The sequence below is a fragment of the Octopus bimaculoides genome, chromosome 9, assembly GCF_001194135.2.
Source record: "Octopus bimaculoides isolate UCB-OBI-ISO-001 chromosome 9, ASM119413v2, whole genome shotgun sequence".
Taxonomy (NCBI): domain Eukaryota; kingdom Metazoa; phylum Mollusca; class Cephalopoda; order Octopoda; family Octopodidae; genus Octopus; species Octopus bimaculoides.
The window spans coordinates 43159493-43169551 of NC_068989.1; the positions used below are offsets into that span (position 1 = coordinate 43159493).

At 35.8% G+C, this 10059-nt stretch overlaps 1 protein-coding gene across 1 annotated transcript in view; it reads left to right on the forward strand.

Annotated features, from left to right (window-relative positions):
- The window catches only part of LOC106877244 (cholecystokinin receptor type A), a 300624-nt gene that overhangs the window by 97398 nt on the left and 193167 nt on the right, over positions 1 to 10059 (forward strand). The window lies entirely within an intron of this gene.

Sequence of the window (10059 nt, forward strand, 5' to 3'; positions counted from 1 at the left end):
CAGCAACAACAACAAACCTCGGAACTGCAGGCCTTGTACCTAAATAGGAAATCATTATTTCCCATATTTTAATATCAACCCTAGGAGAAAGCTTGTGTTTGTTAATGTCAGCTCAGTTACCTTTATTAATTATCATTTAATAATGTGAGAATATTTTAATTTGGAGAAACACCTCCAATTGACATGAAGACCGAATTGGCAACGATTTGACTTCGCGGCTAATTCATCTGGCACAAATTGACAAAAGTGCTACAATACGATCCTATGCACTATTTCTTAAAATAGTATATGTACCTTTATACCATTCCGAATCACATATTTTAACGAATATATTACTTGACGATCCGACTCCATTTCAAGGTTTTTCTTTTTTATTTTTTCTTCTTTACTTGAAATATTTCCAAGATCAGTCCATATTGAAAATAATATGTGTATATTATCGAAGGAGTTCATACCGTGACATCACATCTTTTATTAAGCAAAATGTATCCTGAGCTATATTATCCTATGTGTCTCTTTATATAATACGGTTACACGTGTCTAGTGTTTCAGTCGAATGACTGAAACAAGTAAAAGAATAAAAGAATAATGTTCCTACTCAATTTTCAATTTTTGCGTGTGCAGTAATATTCGAATTCAAATGGAAAGGATATAATTCATATCAATTTAATTCGTATAGTTTTACGTTGAGATATAACCATACAACAATCCCTTCATCAATTTAGGTCCGTTATTAAATGGTCTTAGTCTTTAGAAACTGTAATATGAAGACATTCACGTGTTAGTTAAAAACTAAATCCAGCACGCGCCAACGAGATACCCTCTACATGGCTGCTTACCTGCTATAAATAGCAACTAACTCTTCTTCAAACCACACTAGAGTATAGCCACATTATACATGCACACATTACGAGGGGTTGCTGAAAAGCTCCTGACTGTAAGGGCATCGCCAAAGGCCTGGTTGAAGATCCAAACTTCCGAGTTCTTTTACAGGGCTTAGAGTAAAAAAGGACTACTGCAATGAGTGTGTGAATCTGAGAGGGGAATATGTTGGATAAAACCATAGTTAACTGATCCTCCTGTATATTCTTTTACCCAAATCCAGGAACTTTTCAGTACCGCTCATATGCCTGAAGGAGCCTTTTGATCATAAGTTTGAATGGTCAGAGGCTAAAACAACAACGAAAGCTAACAGGGTATTACTTTCTGAATACCATAAAATCTGTTAGATAACACTTTGAGAAAGCTTTGGTAAATATAAAAGAACGGCCGTTACTTTTACCAAGGGTTAATAATAAATAGGATCCACAAAGAGATTTCTTGTCTGTTCATGCTGTATTTTAAATTTAATTTAAAAGAATACTTCATTTACGCAGGTGCTATGTCGCCTGTTTAAGTGTACGCTTGTATTTGCCATATACTTTATCTATTCAACCAGATACGCTACTAAATGTTTGGTTTATGATGTACTAGAGAGCTAAATTTGAATTTAGATTCTGTAATAATACATGTTTCCATTCACTGTATGAGATAACGCTTGTAAAATAAAACAGAATCCGACCAATCTCCAATACACCTTCCACATCTATACACAAACATACACTCCCACACGCCCATATATACACATATAGCGCAGCGAACAGGCGAACAAACAAAATACATACATTGAGTATGTGCGGTCAATAATGTTTACAACACTAGCGCTGCTTTTAATTCGTTATTGAGTATGCATGTCTACATGTATGTATGCGTGCACGTACACATACACGCACGCACATACATACACACACACACACACACACACACACACACACACACACACACAGATATATATATGAAGAGTCAGACAGACAGATTTCCGCATGTTTCGATGATGAGTGTTTAGATTATTCGAGCACTGCAACGGTTCACTCATTGAATTAGCACATGTACTTTTAACATGATGCATCAAGTATTATCAGCGTGACTCACAGTGTAACTAGACTGGCCCTTGAATTACGGCTGTAGACCATCCCATAGGTTTCCGTCTACTCACTTTCATTCGCAAGGCATGGATCTATACAAAACAGAATGTCACTTGCAAAAGATGACACGCTGTGGGTTCGAAATTAATACAGCATAATAGCAAACTGAACTTGTTAACCATTTGGCCATTACAATGTCTATTATTGATAGACAAACAGATAGATAGATAGATAGATAGATAGATAGATAGATAGATAGATAGATAGATAGATAGATAGATAGATAGATAGATAGAAATGTATTATGTAAATGTGTTTGCGTGTGTGCATACAAACAAACCCACGCACTATTTTGTATATGAGTTTGTCCGAGAGTGTGACAGATGTAGATGTTATTGATTATTCAAATATGTATATGCAGATGTGCGTCTGAGTGTAATATGTGTACCCGAAGTGGACAAATGCTATGCCTGTGTGCATATGTGTTTGTGCGTTTGTGCATGCGTATTGTGTGTGTGCGTGTGTGTGTGTGTGTTGTGTTTTATGTGTGTGTGTGCGCGCACGTATTCTGCCAGCACACCAGTCTTATTTATTGAAGCATGTCACAAGAGATAATCGCTTTTTCGTTTGAACATAGGACTTAAATGGGCAAGCATTTGTGTTCATGGAAGTGACGTAGACATAGAGAGAGAGAAGGAAAGAAAAAGAGAGAGATATGGAGGGAAAGAGATAGAAAGAATGACGAAAATAATTTCCATGTGCAAAAGACAGATATTTATGCTTATATTTATGTACTTGGCATCACACGAATGGCAAACATTGCATGGAAGTCAAAGAGGGCACTACTACAATGTCATCACATGAATAGAAAATATTGTGAGAAAACGAAAGAGCTCAATGTTAAACGCTCAATGACGACAATAACAATAACTACAATAGCAATACGAATAAGAACCTCCATTTATATTTTTCCCTTTAAACGTCGGATCCTCGGCAAATGCCCAATGTGTTCATGTGATGAGAGGAGTCTGACAGCGGTACAATAGTCTTTTAGACATTTATCATATATCTTACTTGTTTCAGGCATTGGATTGCGGCCATGCTGGGGTACCGCGTTGAAGAGTTTAGTCGAATGAGTCGATCCCAAGACTTTTTGAAGCCTGGAACATATTCTTTCGAAAGCATTTATCGAACCGCTAAGATACTGGAACGTAAACAAGCAAACAAAAACATCACCGGCAGTCAAGCGGTAGTGGTGAACAAACAACACAAATTAGCATACAAACAGATAAAAACAACGAGATTCTTTCAGTTTCCATCTACCTAATCAACTCACAAAATTGGTCGGCCCGGGACTAATCTAGAAATCACTTCCCCATAATGTCACACAATGAATGTGAAACACAAGACTAGATGGTTGTGGAATATATTCATTTTTAAAAAAATATTTTCTGCATTTTATTGAAAAATATATCAGTAAATGATAACAAATTGACTGAAGTCAATCAAAATGTTAAAAGTTTTAAGAACCTTGGAGTCGTATTCACGAGTGATGGAAGGCAAGGGTCTTGATTGGCTGCTAGAATTGCGCCAGCATTAAAGTTCGATTCTCTGAGGAGGAGACGATGGTACGAAAAATTCAAACTCACTAACTTCGGTTCGGTTTTCATGTCTATTCTCACCTATGGTCATGAACGTTGGATAATGGCCCAAACTGTACGATCGAGAATACAGGTGGTTGAAATGCGGTGCCTCCGAAGAATTTCTGGAGCAACATTACTCAACAGAATGCGTAGTTCGGAGATCAAGGAATCTCTCCAGATCGAGCCGCTCTTTCTCCGCATTGAGAGGTCACAGCTCCGGTACTAAAGACGTGATTAGAATGTCGCAAGAAAGAATGGTAAGGCGGATTCTTCACGCCTAGTCAACTGACAAGAAACCTAGGAGTAGACCAAGAACGGGATGGTGGGATAATATCCAGTTTCAGCTGGTCTCACCTAGGAATCCAACCGGAAAATCTAGTAAAGGCTGCTTCTGATAGAACCTTATGGAAGCGGTGCCAGAAGATTCTACCCCCATGACATTCCCATGAATAATGAGAGGGAAAGATGGATGGAAGGAGAGAAGAGGGGATCAAATAAATGAATTTTGCCTTTCATTTCTACGGGGTGGATAAAATAAAGAACCAGTCAATTAACTGGCATTCCGTCGGTTACGACGAGTATTCCATTTGATCCAATCGACAGAACAGCCGGCTCGTGAAATTAATGAGCAAGTGGCTGAGGACTCCACAAACGCACATATTCTTAACGTACTTCTCAAGGATATTATTATTGTTGTTGTTGTTGTTGTTGTTGTTATTATTATTATTATTATTATTATTATTATTATTATTATTATTATTATTATTATTATTGAGCCGGTAGAAATGTTAGCACGCCGGGAGAAATGCTTAGCGATATTTGATCTGCCGTTACGTTCTGAGTTCAAACTCCGCCGAGGTCGACTCTGCTTTTCATCCTTTCGGGGTCGATTAAATAAGTACCAGTTACGCACTGGGGGGTCGATGTAATCGGCTTAACCCTTTGTTTGTCCCATCTATATTTAGTCTCCCGTAGGCAATAAAGAAAGAAATTATTATTATTATTTATTCGAGTTTAGTATTCAAATGTTAAGAACAAAGGATAACACTAAAAATTTTCATTTTACATTGTTTGTTAGCTTTTTTCCACCTTGTGTAGCTCTTGTCAATGATATACATTATCGTCCATACATAAATATATCAATTGCGAAGAACGAAATTATTGTATTCACTGACTGACATTGGGAATTATTAACTGTCATTACGAATGCCTCTTGAACTGGAAACTATAAGTGCGTGATTACGAAGAGTAAAATAGTGTCAGGGGGTCTCAGTTTAATTCTTGGCGCAATGGCATGTTTTCTATAACGTTCACTTTCTGTAATAATGTCGCCTTTCATTTTGTATCCACTTAAATGGTTTATTCGGGTTCTTGATCCGCTATATAGCCCATTAGGTTTATTTAGTTTTCGCAAAATCACATCCTTTTTCGCACAAATTACGTTGTGGTGTAATTCACGAAAATTACATCAATTTGTGGACTTTATTTAATAACTATACAGATCATCTTCATCATGAGAGGAATCACTGCGTTTGTAAGAAACTGTTTCCCCATCGAATACGTTAATACTTTCCTGTTTATAGAATCAATAACAGGGCCGTGTTTTGGTGGGGGGTTTTGTTTTCTTTTTATTGAGCTGAAGTCATTTAATGAAGCAATACGGAATAACAGTATAACTATCAATATGGCCATCTGGGTGGTCACTTTGCATTTGCAAAGCTGTTATAAAATTCTGCTCTTAGTTCCTGCTAATTCTTTTCAATATCGAATCATCCTTCGATATTGTAATTGCTGTCGACGATGTTTTCGTGTGATAACCTTTTTCCCAGCTAAGCCATTTCAAAATGATTGATTCAGTGTACCATCAAGTATGAATAATAGTCTATCTGCATAATTATTTTTGATATTATTCACATCCATGTACATAATGCTCCAACTTTTCCATCTTGCAAACAACAACAAAAGAATGAACAACCAATAGTATACCAACTTGATTTTGCTTGGTAATTCACTGCAAATGTGAATCATGTTTACATTAAACAACAAGGAAACTATGTCCATTAGCCTCTCATCCATGCTATTTGTAGACAGGTGCTCATTCTGAAAAAAGAGAAGTATCGTAATATCCCAGAGGACACTAACCAACGATCAAACTGAAATATTGGTTCCAGGTTTTGGCATAAGGCTAGCAACTTCGAGGGAGAGGGTAAGTTCATTACATTGACCTCAATATTTAACTGGTACTTATTTTATTATTTTATCAAACCCCCGTCCCACCGAAAAGATAAAAGTCAAAGTCGAACTCGGCGGAATTTGAACTCAAAACGAAAAGACTGCAAAGCATTTTGCCCGGTGTGCTAATGATTCTGCCTGCTCGCCGCCTTCGATCAGTCTGAAATATTACGTGTCTCAGTTTCTATACGAGACACGTGGTATGTGAATGTTTAAATGTTCAGTGCTCAAACAACAAACTCTGTAGAAGCTTTTGGGTCTGTTCATTCAAATGTGGCACAATGTACATTTGATGCTATTTGTAAGTCAGTAAAATAGAAGTTGATTTTAAAAAAATACTCTTTTTGATCAGAGTCATGCAATAAGTCCAGTCAACAGATGGTAATATGCATTACACTGAGTTTTCCATGTATACACATCATCTCTGTTTGAACACGAAATTTCAATCATTGTTTTCCTTACTTGAGGTGAAAACAAATGTTTTAATGGTGTAACTACGAATGTTTTGAAAAAATTCAGAAAGAATCGTTGTAGTAAACAAAATAAAGAGAGTATTGTAGTTCACTTGAAACATTGTGTATTGTTTTGCTTCTATGACTACGATTGCCATTAGCATCAGCCCACATACGAAAATGCCTTTGCATTTTCATTATTTCATCTCCGAGAAAGGTGGTAAGCTGGCAGAATCGTAGGTACTCCGGGCGAAATGTTAAACAAGATTTCATCTGCTATGTTCTGAGTTCAAACTCCGCCGAGTTCGACTTTGCCTTTAATCCTTTCAGAGCCGATAAATTAAGTACCAGTCAAGTACTGGGATCGATATAATCGACTATCCCCCTCCTCACAAATTCCAGGCCTTGTACCTGAGTAATTTATGCAGTAGTGTCATTGACGAACAATAACTGCCGTCAACAAGTTATTGTCTTCTCTTACAGCATTCCATATGAAAATGTTTTCATTAACGCGTATCAGTGTCTTTCATTTACACTGAGTCTCAAACTACCACGCTTGGGACACTTTCATTCTTATTTCCTTCCCTTCTATTTTCGATTGCCTTTTACTTTTCTAGTGTGCGTGTTTTTCTCCCAATGGTTCTTTCTTATCTATTATGTAAATGTATAGAAAATCAGAAGTTACCTGGATAGTCATACGGATATAGATACAAATATTGATTCAGCAGTTTCCTTGAAGAAGATAAATATAGCTCTCATTGTAAATAATTATCTTCAGTAGTAAGCGATGTCAAGAAAGGGTGAATCATATTCAATACTGACAGAATATTTTATATGAGATATATTAATTTAAGATAGGTAAATAAAATGAAAGTATATGTCATAATTTCAATAAAAGTAATATGAAATTAATATAAAGCTAATCTTAATATTTCTACGAAATTCATCTCTCTCTCTCAATCTCCCCCCCCCTCTCTCTCTCTCTCTCTCTCTCTCTCTCTCTCTCTCTCTCTCTCTACATACACACAGTATATGAAAAGTATAAATAAAATATGTCAGCTATTGAAGAAAGTATCGAAGTAATTCGTTTGATTTCCAAACCGCTGCAGTCACACCATCTCCACACGCGCGCGCACATACACACACATTAAAGAAAAGGACTCACAATATTATTTTCGTAATTCAGAAATATATTTGTTTTTGCTTTTATTCAAAGCATTGAAAATTTTGAAAATAGAACTTTTCTCCTTATAAGCTCAAATACTAATGAAGTTATAGATAGATAAAAGCTCATGAATATATCAAGTAAATATACCTCTAAGATGGCAAAAATTGGACAGAATAACCGACAGGAATTGAACCACGCATCAGTCGTAGAGCGAACGATCGTTCTCCTGTGGAATGAAAAATATATATATATATAAAAAAAAAATACTTTATAAGATTTGAATATTCTGTTGTTTCGCATCCAACAGTAATCAATGATTGTATATAAGCTTAATGAGAATTGGATAATAGTAGTGATATACTAAACTGAATCATCATGAGCTTACAGTTGGAATTATAGTAGTAGTAGTAGTAGTAGTAGTAGTAGTAGTAGTAGTAGTAGTAGTGATGGTGGTGGTGGTGATAGTAGTAGTAGTAGTAGCGTGGTGGTTAGGTTTTGGTAGTAATAGTAGGGTGGAGGTGGTTAGGTTTTGGTAGTAGTAGTAGGGTGATGGTGGTGGTGGTGGTTGTTGTAGTGGTGGTAGTAGTAGTAGTAGTAGTAGTAGTAGTAGTAGTGATAGTAGTGATGGTGGTGGTAGCTGTAGTAGAGGTGGCAGCAGTGATGGTGGTTGGTAGTAGTATTAGTTGTGAGGATGATGATGGTTGAGGTGATGGTGGTGCTTGTGCCGGTCCTGGTGGAGGTGGTACTTGTAGGAGGAGGACTTGAAATGTGCTACGGTTGCTGCAGAATAGCTGCAGCAGGAGGTGTTAGTAGTAGTAGTAGTAGTAGTAGTAGTAGTAGTAGTAGTAGTAGTAGTAGTAGTAGTAGTAGTAGTAGTAAGACCTTTTGTCACCGGTCTGAAAGTTTCCAATTTATTACAAGTTTTTATCTAGTTTTCACAGAAGAATTCCTCTGAATATACGCGATATAAATGTTAAGATATTCTCCAAAGATTACATCTTACTATGTTAGATATAAATAACTGAGCCGAAGCTTTCGATTCTACACAGCAAAAAAAAAAGAAAGAAAGAAAGAAAGAAAAGTCTTTCAAGCCAGTGAAATTAGTGATGCCAAAAGATTTTGTAGACAGGAATTTTCTTCAAGACAATTTACTTACGCATGAATGGATGACATGGTGTATTAAGGAGATAATGACAAAGCGATATTTTCCAGTTAATATTTCAGTTAATTTACTGTAGTGTAATCTGTTTTCAGCGTAATATCATTACTATTAATGTATTTTATTAATGACTTTCGTGTAAATTTACAACAGCAGATATATTCCAATAAGCTCTCATCCATTTTAAAATAAGAATCAATGACATCCAATGTGTATAATTTGCTATAGAGGCCCCACAATAACCTGCGTGGACACGTTTCTCTGAATCATTCAAGTAAATTGAGCAATAAAATCATTGAGAAAATTTGGAAAATATTTCATGTAAACAGTTCAATCAGCAAAATAACACAATTATCAGATTCACCTGTACGTGTAGCGTCATCGGTAACAGCGACGATATTGAGATTAACCGCGGCTGTGTTTCAGAGAAGGTACACTATCTGGTCTTCTAACACCATCAGCTAACGCACAAAGATCCAGTTCTATATAATAGCATAGTTCTATCAGCAGTTTTCTATATTAGTGAGACACAAAAGAGCACCGTGAAAATAGACAGAAAGCTAGATGTTTTCCATTAAAGATGCTTGAGAAGTGTTCTGAAAATGTACTAGCGAGACCATGTAACCATCAGAGGAAAAAGAAAGAGAAACAGAAAACTATTTGGTGCAGAACCGACATGACAAAGGTCAATATCTCATGGGCCTATGTAGAGACAACACACACTACAGAAGCCAGTGGCATCGACTAGCTGTTCCATGTGCCTGAGAGCACAGGAGGAATTGATACTGAAGCAGTTCAGACAATTTTAATACATAATACGATATTTGCACCATCAGCATAGCCTTTAATTTATAAATACCTAAATGTATTCAACGTAAACCTTCTTACAATAGGTAGTATTAAGAGCTGGTCATTTCAATACAATAATTGATGAGATATTTTGTTATAGGAACAGATGCAGGTAAGACTTTGCGGTTAAGAAGTCTCCTTTCTAACCACGTAGTTTCTTGTTCAGTCCCGCTACGCGTGAGAGGGAATTTAATAGACGGGAATTTAATTGACAGAAACTGTTTGGAAGCCTGACGTATATCTATTTATTTACATATCTATATTATATATATATATATATGTATATATATATATATATATATATGAAAGAAGGTTTGAAAATGCACTTATTTTTAAAAAATATTTATTTACTTAACCGGTTTCACTTTTTTAGAAAAAGATTATCAAAAGTCTTTGAGAATAATAAAAAATGTTAAAAAACAGTCTGAGTATTAAAATGCATATATACATTCTTTGATGATAAAATATATTTAAAGTATAAAGCTTTGTATGAACTTTGTAGTGTTACATACTGATTGTCATATTAAGGTGAAATTGTTAAAAACAGTGTTAAAAACAGTGTATGAAAATACACATATGGAAAAATACATAT